This window comes from Gekko japonicus, unplaced genomic scaffold (genome assembly GCF_001447785.1).
Source record: "Gekko japonicus isolate JY-2015 unplaced genomic scaffold, Gekko_japonicus_V1.1 scaffold37, whole genome shotgun sequence".
Taxonomy (NCBI): Eukaryota; Metazoa; Chordata; class Lepidosauria; order Squamata; family Gekkonidae; genus Gekko; species Gekko japonicus.
The window spans coordinates 2,541,307-2,552,325 of record NW_015171503.1 but is presented as its reverse complement, the minus strand read 5'-3'; positions in this window follow the sequence as shown (position 1 = coordinate 2,552,325).

Here is an 11,019-nt window from a genome sequence, read left to right as displayed (position 1 = left end):
TCTCTCCTCGCTCCGGAGGAGCTGTTCCTGAGCGCGCCCCCCCCCCGCGCCGCCGCCCCTTTTGGCGTATGGGGGTGGCAGGGATATTTTTAAACTGGAGGAGGAGGAGGAGGAGGAGGAGGGCGGGGGGGAGCGTGTTGTGATCCGGCTTGGCAGCGCTTGGGCTGGGGACTGGAGGGCAGAGCGGTGGACGGAGGCAGGCAGGCGGGTGGGCAGGCAGGCGAAGGACCCGCGCGCACAAAGGGCTTGGAGGGATTGCAGCAGCAGCAGCAGCCGCCCGGGCAGCGCTGGGACCTGCCCCCCGTGGCCCGCCGCAGCCGAAGGGAGGCCCTGGAGCCCATTCTCCGGCGCGCTGCTCTGGGGCTTGTGCGGGGCAGGCAGGCTGCCTCCCAGCTGCCCGGGCTCCGCGGGCTGCGCCTCCTTCGTCCCCCTGGGTGGGCATCGCTCGCTCGGCTGGGGTGGGGGCAAGCCGGGGCGGGGGACCTTCGCCCAAACTGAGCCATGCCGGGCGGCGGCCGCGGCTGCAGGCATCAGGGATGGGGCCAGAGGCTGCTGCGGATCTCAGCATCTCCCTGCCGGGGGCCCAGGAGGCAGAGGAGCCACCGCCGTCGCTGCCGCCGCTGCTGCTGAAAGACAACGGGCGATGGGTGAGTGTGGGGCGCATTGCCTCCCGGCCTCTGCTGCCTCTTCCGGCACCCCCCTCCCCAATTACCCTCCTCCTGTCAACTCCCCCCCCCCAGCCTCTTCTACAGTCCCCTTCCACTTGCTCCGGTTCTTCCTTCTGCCTCCCGAGGTAGCCTTTGCAGCCAGCACATCCCTGCCTCCCCCACCCCCCCTTTCTCCCTCCAGCCCTCTTTGTGTTTGATTAGGGAACCAGGGTGGGGGGCAGGCAGCTGGGGACAGAAATGATCGGGACGGACAATTATCTGATGGCTCCTCCTGGCCAGCGGGGAGGTCACAATCGGGTCCCTTCCCTGAATCAGGCCGGCTAAACCCAACACTCTGCACCACCAATCCGGTGAGGAAACCTAAAGTGCTTTTCATCTTTCTGCCTTGTGACTTGCCTCTGAGACTTTGTCATAAGTGTGTGCGCGTTGCGATGGAAAGGGATGCCACGGATCCGGCCCTCAGAGGACCCAGGGATCCCTGCTGTCACTTATATCCTTTGAGGGGGACTTGGGGAGGGGGGCAACACCACACGAGGCAACCCACCTGTATCCACAGGGGACGTTGACCACCTGAGCAAACCAAAGGGGCTTCCCTTTCAGAGATGCCACAATCCCAGCCTCTCTGTATGTGGGGGGGGGGGCACTGTGTAGAACACAAAGCCTTGATCACAAGCCCACTCTGTGTCTTCCCCTCCACACTGTTCACACAACACATACGCACACCTCAAGCAGCACTGGAAGCCTACAGACACACCAGCACTGCAGCAACAACCCATCTGCTGCCCGCGCTCTCTGTGCCAGGAGGGCATTGGTGGTGCATTTGTGCCAAGCCTGCAGCATTCTGTGGGCAGTAAACAGGGGGAGGAAATAGTGTTGTGGGTACCGGGGATGACAAGAGAACAAGCAAACATTGAGATTTACAGTCCCCCCCCCCCCCCCTCTTTTTCTCTCTACTCAGGTTTGGGGTTTTTTTTAAATCCCCCATCAGGTTTTAATACACAGGCTATGGTTCGTTTCCCTCATCTATAGGGCTTCTGGTAATACTTGAGGATTTTCTCAGCTGTAGATGTATGCATGTAGAAACAGCAGTCTTCCTGTGCAGTTCCCTCACTGTGAAATGTATGTGATTGTCCACACGAGCACAACAGAGACGTTGGGAGGGGGAGCAGGGTCCACGTTGCAGCTGTAGACCTGCCTAGGCTGTATTTAGAGGAATGGAGGGTGGGAAGAGCACAGGGGGTGAGGGAGAGGAAAGGCTGGGCTATCCCCATGTGGCTCCCCCTCCAGATTTAAGAGGGACACCTGCCGAGATATCTTGGCCCGCAATGAAAACCTTTGCAGTCACCACTTACGGGGGACCTAACTCGATCTGGCAGGTGTGAAGAGCTGTAGCTGGTAGGACTGGACAATTAGAAAACCTATCCCAAACAAAGGATTGCTTTTGTTATTATTTTGTTTTATCATTCTACTTTAGAGGATCCAAATATTTTTACATGCAATTTCTCAGTGGTCTTTACAAAGGCTCTGTAAGGTAGGTCAGGATGGCTTCCCCCATGTTGTGCATGGGTGGCTGCAAGTAAGAGACAGTTAGCAGGGTGTTTTAAGCCATTGGTTTTTTAAAAAACCAAATTGTGCACTTTGGGTTTAAGGCATCAGACCTTCTGTGGACATGCAGTAATGACCTGATATGGATCCATCTTCAAGTTTATGCCACTTTTGAAGTATTGGGGGGGGGGGTTATTTTCATTTTTCACTTATAAACCCTATCAGTATCAAGGAGATGTTCCAGCTGAGGATTGTGAAGTCCAAATAGAATTAGATGACAAATATGAAATGCAGGGGAGCATAGACTAAAAACACATGTTCACAATATAATATGAAATCGTATAACATCCTCTTAAATCACATACACATGCATGGCAGCGTTTTGCTAGACAGACAAAAGTAAAGTAAGATGCTGTACCTTTTCAGACTTTGTCCACATGTTGACTGGAGGGGCTGGGATTGTGCACGCTAGCTCTGCCCAACTTCTGCATGAACATCTGCAGTGACACCTACATACATCCACTTGTACACTTGTATGTGCCTCCATTTGATTGGTACTCTGCTTTTTGATGCAGCATTCCTGATCATGCAGAAGATCCTACATGCCTACACTTACTCATATCTGTGGTCTCATTCCAGATGTTCATCTGAATGCATGGAGGTCAGGGGCTGGGGCTGTCAGGTATAATCCTGATTGCTTCAGTGCACATGTAGACAAATGTCTGAGGAGTTACTCTCTCTGAAAAATTATATTAATCACTGACCTACCATTAACACCAGAGACCCTCCCAATAAATTATGTGTAAAAACTGCAACTATATTTTGGGAAATAAACTTCGCCATGGTCATGTACCTATTGTAGCTGGAAATGTCAGCTCTTGTTCTGTTTATGGCATATGTTTGCTTTGTGAAGTATATAATGTTGCTACTGTTATTCAAGTTCAGGTTATCCCTGGAAACAGTCTCCTTCCACAAGCAAAGACCAGTGGAACGGAGGATGACGTTGTAGCAATTGAACAAGCCTCAACACGCTTCCTTAATCAGTACGGTGTATCAGTTCATAGCACTTTTCCTAAGCTTGGCTAAGAAGTATCCTCTTAGGTAACTATTTAGATCCACTTTCTCTTCCCAGCTCTCGAGGACCAGATAACTTTGGATTTTTTAAAAATACTTTTCCCCACCCATGTTCTCCCTAAAAGAGTGAACATGCCATGCTTTCTTTGTGAGTCACCTGTATTGGTGAGATTCTCTTAGGATCATGACCTTCTTGTAAACCTTGTTTCACTGACTTTGCGCAATCCACTGGCTTTATCATTGTAAAATATTATGTACCTTTCAAGTAGCACTATGGTAGCATCAAGGATATTTGTTGGGAATTCCACATCTGACAGCAAGTTTCATGTGTTGCAATCTTCTTCTTCTTCTTCTTCTTCTTCTTCTTCTTCTTCTTCTTCTTCTTCTTCTTCTTCTTCTTCTTCTTCTTCTTCTTCTTCTTCTTCTTCTTCTTCTTCGCAAGAAAGAATGAGGTCCTATCAGATGGATGTATAAAACATGGGCAGTGCCTTGGTTTTCATTGGGACTGAGCTGGCTGCCATTCCATGAACTGCAATGTTTCTGTTGTATGTTCTCACTGGAATACACGGCAAGTTGGAAGCTGTGCTGACAACCACATCTGTGTCTGTTGACTGGACTGTGGTATGTGGTGTCTGACTGATTGGCTGGGTTTCAGCGTTCTTGAGCGCATATGGCTCAAAGTGCACTTTTATCCTTTCTGCCAGGTGAACCATAGTACTCAGATCCTGATTATGCTGTCTATTTCTTTACCTTCATTTTAAATTGGGGGTACCATGTTCCACCAGAAGAAAGAGCAGCTCAGCATTGTATTCACGGATGCAGAGGAAACTGGCAACTTCTTTGATCTTGAAAGAATTTTCTGCTTCAGACCTTTGCTTCTTCTCTTTCTGCTTAAAGGCAGTGTAGGCATACCATGCCAAGCCTGTCCACATGCTTCTGTTGTTACAAGAAAAATGGCAGGAACCTTGTGTTGATGTACTCTAGGCATGTTCAGGAGGATCCTGGTGTATGCATTTGAATGATCACAGCATCTATCCAGTACCACTACAGTCAATTTGAGGCTTGCATCTGAAGATTGTGCTACTGTCTGGCACTCCATTAGAAGCCCTGCTTTGTTGCCAGGTCCTCTTGGGACTGTGGCTAATTCTCATGCTTGAAAAAAGCCTCTGGTCTGGCATGTCATGAATAATCTGGAGAAGAAAGCATACTTGGTTTCCAGTGTTGCGATGTGGGCCTTCTTCTTTGCAAGAGCCTTCTTTCTGAAGAACAACGGCACTGTTCTTCTGTGTTGGTTCTGTAATTAGTTGGGCTCACTCCACAAACTCCTCTTACTAACAAGAGGTCAGTTTGGTGTAGTGGTTAAGTGTGCGGACTCTAATCTGGGAGAACCGGGTTTGATTCCCCACTCCTCCACTTGCACTTGCTGATGTGACCTTGGGTCAGTCACAAGCCCTGGCACAGCTGTCCTTGAAAAAGAGCAGTTTGTGTCAAAGTTCTCTCAGCCCCACCCACCTCACAGGGTGTCTGTTGTGGAGAGGGGAAGAGAAAGGAGTTTGTAAGCCGCTCTGAGACTCCAAGTGAAGGGCGGGGTATAAATCCAATCTCTTCTCTTCTTCTCTTCTTCCTGAGCCAGTCTGTGTTAACATCTGACAGTATCTTCTTCATCAGAGCCCATGAAGCCCTTGGTATCTTAGGAAGTCACTGCTGTCCTCTCTAAAAGGGTTTTTCATGTCATTCATGACTGTGATCAAGGCTGAGACTTGCCCAGCTAAGGACATTTGCATATCTGAACATAAGAACATAAGAGACGCCAATGTTGGATCAGGCCAAAGGCCCATCCAGTCCAACACTCTGTGTCACACAGTGGCCAGAAATACCAGGTGCCATCAGGAGGTCCAGCAGTGGGGCCAGGACATTAGAAGCCCTCCCACTGTTGACCCCCCTCCAAGCACCAAGAAGACAGAGCATCACTTGCCCCAGAGTCCCTATCTATACCTTGTGGCTAATAGCCACTGATGGACCTCTCTGCTCCATATGCTTATCTAATTCCCTTTTGAAGCCATCCATGCTTGTGGCCGCCGCCACCTCCTGTGGCAGTGAATTCCATGTGTTAATCACTCTTTGGGTGAAGAAGTACTTCCTTTTATCCGTTCTAACCCGACCGCTCAGCAATTTCATGGAGTGCCCACGAGTTCTTGTATTGTGCTTGTTTATAAGTGATTTGTCCTTTCCTTGCTGCTGATCGAGTCATACTAGTCCTGGATCATCCTGGATAGTTGCTGCTATCCTCAGTACCAGGTTAGCTGTCATCCTTGCTGCACCTTCATCTGTTTTCATGAAGGCATTGATCTGTTCATGGGTCTGATCTAGTGCTGTAGCAAAGAATGGGTGCTTTGTTTTGTCTGCCGCAAAACCCTTCAGAGCAAAACTCTTGGTATGCAGCTGGGTGTGTCTGTGGTAAACAGAACATATCTTTTATGTGAACCGAGACCTACCATGTGGATTTGATGTGATGGAGGCTAAACGCCCATGGAATTCTTTGCTGCTGTAGTGATTCTGAATAGTTTGTGAATTTTCTTTCCTGAACTAATGCCTTGCCTAAGACCTGGTGATTTCATAACAGAATTTGAACCAAGCACTTACTTAACAGTGTTAGTGGGCTGGTTCACACATGCATAGACATAAGTCTGTCTTATCACTTCGGGATTCATTTCTTGATGGTAAAGAATCGAATGTGTGAACTGACTTCATTGAACGGTGTGGCATTTGAGGGGACATTTGGTTGCCTTTGGTGTTAGATTTGCCCAGACTCGTTCGCGTATGCCAGTCAACACTTGTTGTTGCAGTCTTTGTGGGATGAGCATGCTTGTGTGAATCAGCTCTTAGTCTTCAGAAAATGGTACACCTGATTTCTTGATGTTCAGCCACCCTCTCACTCATACACCCCCCCTTGTTGAGAGTAGAGGGAACTGAGTCATCTATAGATCCCAAAACACATGCATACATGAAAGTACAAACTGTGTCATACATAACCCCTGCCACCATTCTTTGCTGCAGAGGTCAGGTCATCCGGAATCGTGAATGCCAAGAATAACATTCAACATACACACTCATTCCTTGAAGCTTTCTTTCCCCTCCTTTAAGACTAGTTGACTTCATATAGCCTGGACCTGCCTCGTCAACAGTTCTTGTTATTGCCATTGTTCCCGTTCCTGAAGAACAAATCTGTAGTTACTTCCTCTCCTTGTGCCCTCCGAGACTTCCTGATGTGACACACCCTGGAACATCTACGGGCATGATACTTGTCAGCTAGGAAATCTAATGTCAGAGTTTAAATCAGCCAGGAACTGGCTGGTACAGATGACTGTTTTTCAGAGAGCTGAAAATGGTAGAGTTATTGCCTGAAACTATGCATGTTAATTTCCCCCCTCACCCATTATGGACTCTGATCAAACATGTTTTGTAGGTTTTTATAATGCTTCAGAAACCTGTAGATCATAGTGAAATGGGGGTGGTGGGAGAATGTGCAGGAAACTTTAGCTCTACTGTACATCCTTCAGGTCACTGAAAGATTGTCATTAGTGCTCAGCCTGAATAGGGCAGGACGAGGGGGTAGCAGAGGGAGCCTTCCACACAAAGAACCGACGTTCCAGTGGCATTATCTGCACCACATTCTTGGCTGAAGCACTGAAGGCAAAGACATTTTATTTTTAAAAAAACAAACCAGGTATATGACTTTTCTCTGTGACCTTTTGAGGGGAAAATGCCTTTCCCCGCTTGATGCCCTTTGAGAATTCCTGGATCTCTGCAGTCAGGGCTCGTAAAAAGTAGACTTGGAATGGAGCCTGAGGCTATCACGGGCCATGCCAGTCTAGTATTTGGATCGCCTTACTCAAGGTGGTTTTGCAGCAGTGACAGGAAGGCTGCTGCAGTTGTGATGTTCTTCCCTGCCAGGCTGCCACGGTACACATAAACCCCTTGGTATGAATTCCTTGAATATGCAGAAGACCCTCTTCGAAGTGGAGCGTGCACAGCCAAACTACACCTGACTATTTTTTTTCTACGGATGCCGACTTGCATTCAGATGGCTCTTTCTCCAATTGGTGTCAAAGCTGTTGCTTCTGTTAAGATCATGTTACTTTTAATCTGTGATGCCTACTTGAAGTGTCATGGTCACTTGTGATTCCCCCAAGCACATGGATATGCTGTGGTCTCTTCATCATTGGAAACATTAGACAGGTTTCAGAAAAGAAATAGGTCTCTGGGTTGTGTTCAGAAATTGTTTTGAGCATTAAGAGCACAGTGACTGTTATAACCTTCAGTGTGTTAACAAGATAGGCCCATACTCCTGACAGCCCTTCAGATAACTCAGGGTAAAACCAAAAGTGCTGCACAGTTTGGAAGGCTTATGAATCAAGCTGTCGTAGAAGCTGAAGAATGTGTCTATACTCAGGGCTTATGTGATTGTGTATATACTGCCTAGTGAGGTTTTGTGATTGTTTTCCATTTGTGCATACTGACATTATGTACAAATTTACAGGGCTCACTTGGGTGAGTTTCTTCTAATAGTGCTTGTATGGCACCTGCATGTAATTTTGTGTGCATACCTGCATACAATGGGCAGAATGTGGTATGTGCATAGTGCTATGATATCTGTGCAAGGTCAAGGATTGGAAGACGTTCTAATTACTGTGAGAACTGGGGTATGCTAACTTTTTCCTGGCAATGTTCCTGTACCTTTTAAAGTTATGTAAGAAGCAGAAATTCAATGGGTAAAGGTTTTTCCATCACTGCAACACCATGCCGGGAAAAGCTCTGCCTGCTAAATTTCTGTTATTCATGCTGCTGTTAAAGACAGACACCCTACCAGGAAAAAGTTGGCAGCCTTTAATAGCAGCAATGATTGTCAGAAGAGCCCCGCTGGATCAGACCGGTGCTCTATCTAGTCCAGAGTATTGTTTCACTTAGCAGCCAACCAGTGGCCCCGGAGGACCAACAAAGAGGACATAGGGACCTAGGCCTTCCCTGATATTGCCTCCTAGCAATCCAGAGGTTTACTGCAACAGAAAAGAAGCTGCTTAAGGGAGTTTCCTTTCTTGGAGGATGGAAAGACTAGATAGACAGCTGATGTTGGCATGTGTAACATACACAGGCAAAGGTTTGTATCAAGCAAGTCTTTCTCGGCTCCTGAGCTGGTATGCATGCAAGTTTCCTAGGAACAGAACCTTCCTTTACCTGCTCCTTCCCTGCCAATCTGACTCTCCTTTGATCCTAGCATGTGGCAATCTACAGTCTCTTGATCTGGACTGTCTGTTGCTGACAGTAAGCCTGGGTAGCCACTGTGTCACTCATCCAGCATATTGTTGGCCCTCATGAAAGGCTTAGTAGCTATGGAAGCACAGAGTCAACACCTGGCTTAAAAGTCCATGCTTGTAAGCCTAGAATAGGCATCTGTGCAAATAAGGAGTGTGTCCATGTGTCTGTATAACCTGGTGCACTTGATGCTTACGCCTTCTCTCGCCCTTGTAATTGTGCATTGATCTAACAGCCAGGGAGATAAACTCTGCATTGGGACAGGGATCTCATTAGAGGAGATATCCCCTAGTAGATATCCCATTACAAGCTGTCTCGAGAATAGCATTTGGAAGATAAAAGCACTGGCCTTCCTCCCATCTTGGCCTCCCATCGAACAATGGATAGATCAGATGGAGGAGGGAGGAGAGGAATGTGGGCCAGGGAGGGTGCAGGATGAGTGGGCAGCGGGCACAATGCACCAGGAGCTCTTCCTGCAGAAGCCCCATCAAAGTGACTAGGCAGGAACGGCAGGACTGATGGCTTGCAGAAACTGGGGAGGCTCAGAGAGGGCCTGTTTGCTCTGAAACAAGCCCTTTGTACATTGTTGGGATCTTTGACCGAATCAGAATGGGATACACTGTGAGGAGGAGGCAGAGCTGATGAGGGCTGGTACAGCTTGCACAAAGTGCAAGGGAGGATGAGGAGTGAGTGCCTGGCAAGGAAGCCTGGCTCCTACTTCAGGGACTGATCGTGTGTGTGGAGGGCCAGTTTACATCCTAACAGCACATTGGCTGCAGTTGCCCTTTGGGAAGAGCTGGGCTGGCTTGCTTTATCCTTCCTGTGTGTACAAAGCAGACAGGGGGTAGGGAACAACAACAAAAAATAGCCATTCAGAGAGTGGGAGATGCAGGCAGCTTCACAGGTGTGCGCTTCTTTCTGCGCTCCCTTTCAAGCTGCAAATTAGATGGCAGAGGAGAGGAGCAGCTTGAGGTACACATTGTCCCTTTCAAACTGGGAACAATGCGGCCTAGGAAGACTCGGCACCGATGCCTCTCCTGGCTCCCTGGCAATCGTTCCGGTCTGAGATACAGACTTGGGTGCAGGCCAGCGTGCATCAAAGGTAAAAGGGCTTGTAGAGGTAAATGAGGGTCCTGAGACATGCTTGCTTGCCGGATGCTGGGCTAGGCCCTAGCTCCCAGAGGGTTAGGGTTGCCAGCACTGGGTCAGGAAATACCTGGAGATTTTTTTTTTTTGGGGGGGTGGAACCAGGAGAGGGCAGGGTTTGTGGAGGAAAGGGACTTCAATGCAATAGAGTCCACTCTCCAAAGCAGCCATTTTCTCCAGGGGAAGCTATTTCTGTCATTTGGAGATCAGTTGTAATAGTAGATCTCCAGGCCCCACCTGGAGGATGGCAACTCTACAGAGGGTGCCAGACACAGGATGCAGCTCTGTCCCCTCATCCTCACGTAGCCTCCTCTCCTGCTCCCTGTGCCAGCTCTTCTACCTTCCCTCCCCACCCTCATGGTGACGGTGTTGATAACGTTCCAGTAAAGGTGCCAGTTCTGATAGGTGTGGGAGCTCTTAGCTAAGGACAAGGAGCTTCTAGAAGCGGAGTAACAGACTGTTTTGAGGGAGGGCACGGGGACAGCATGTCAGGACTCTGGGCCATTTAAAGGCTTGCCTGTGGGCACAGTTATAGCCAGCAAACGGGACAGCAAAGAAGGGTGGGAATTCCTGGGCTCAGAGGGCAGGGTAAGAAGGGCTGCTGGAGGACAAAACAGCATGTAGGAGGCCTAGGAGGTGTGGCCACTGGACCTTTGTGAGAAACTCGGGGTAAAAAATGTCCTAAATAATGACAGCAGATCAATCAGAAACAGAGTCGTTTAAATTTAGAGCTGGACTTTTAGATCCCTTTGATCAAACATTTCCTCAGGCTAACAGGCATGTCCTAGGCAATAAAGACACATCCCCCAAATCAAGGGCAGGGATTGTGCATTAGCGAGGGAGACCAGAGAGAGGATGGTTTTGAAGACGAGGCCATTTGTAGCTGGTTCTGTGCCCACACTGCAGGGGTAAGGAGAACCTCACCTCTTGCCCACTTATTAAAGAGACAGGAGACTTGCCTCATCTGGTCATCCAATCCGTATTTCCGAAGGCGGTTTTCATCTGATTCCTGGTGGAGGACTGATTTAAATAGCTGTATAAGTCAGCAGATCCACAGATGCAGTGATTCCTTCTTTACCAGCAAAAGAGGCCACTGTGGAATTCGTGCATATTGTGCATAGTGGTAAGTCAGCGTGGTGCAGTGACCAGAGTCACAGATTTGGCATATAGAGACCTGGGTTCAAATTTTGACTTAGTTAGAGGTGATCTAGGATGAGATCCTGTGGTTGGTTGTGTGTGCGCACGCGTGCATGTGTGTAGTTAATTCAAAGCA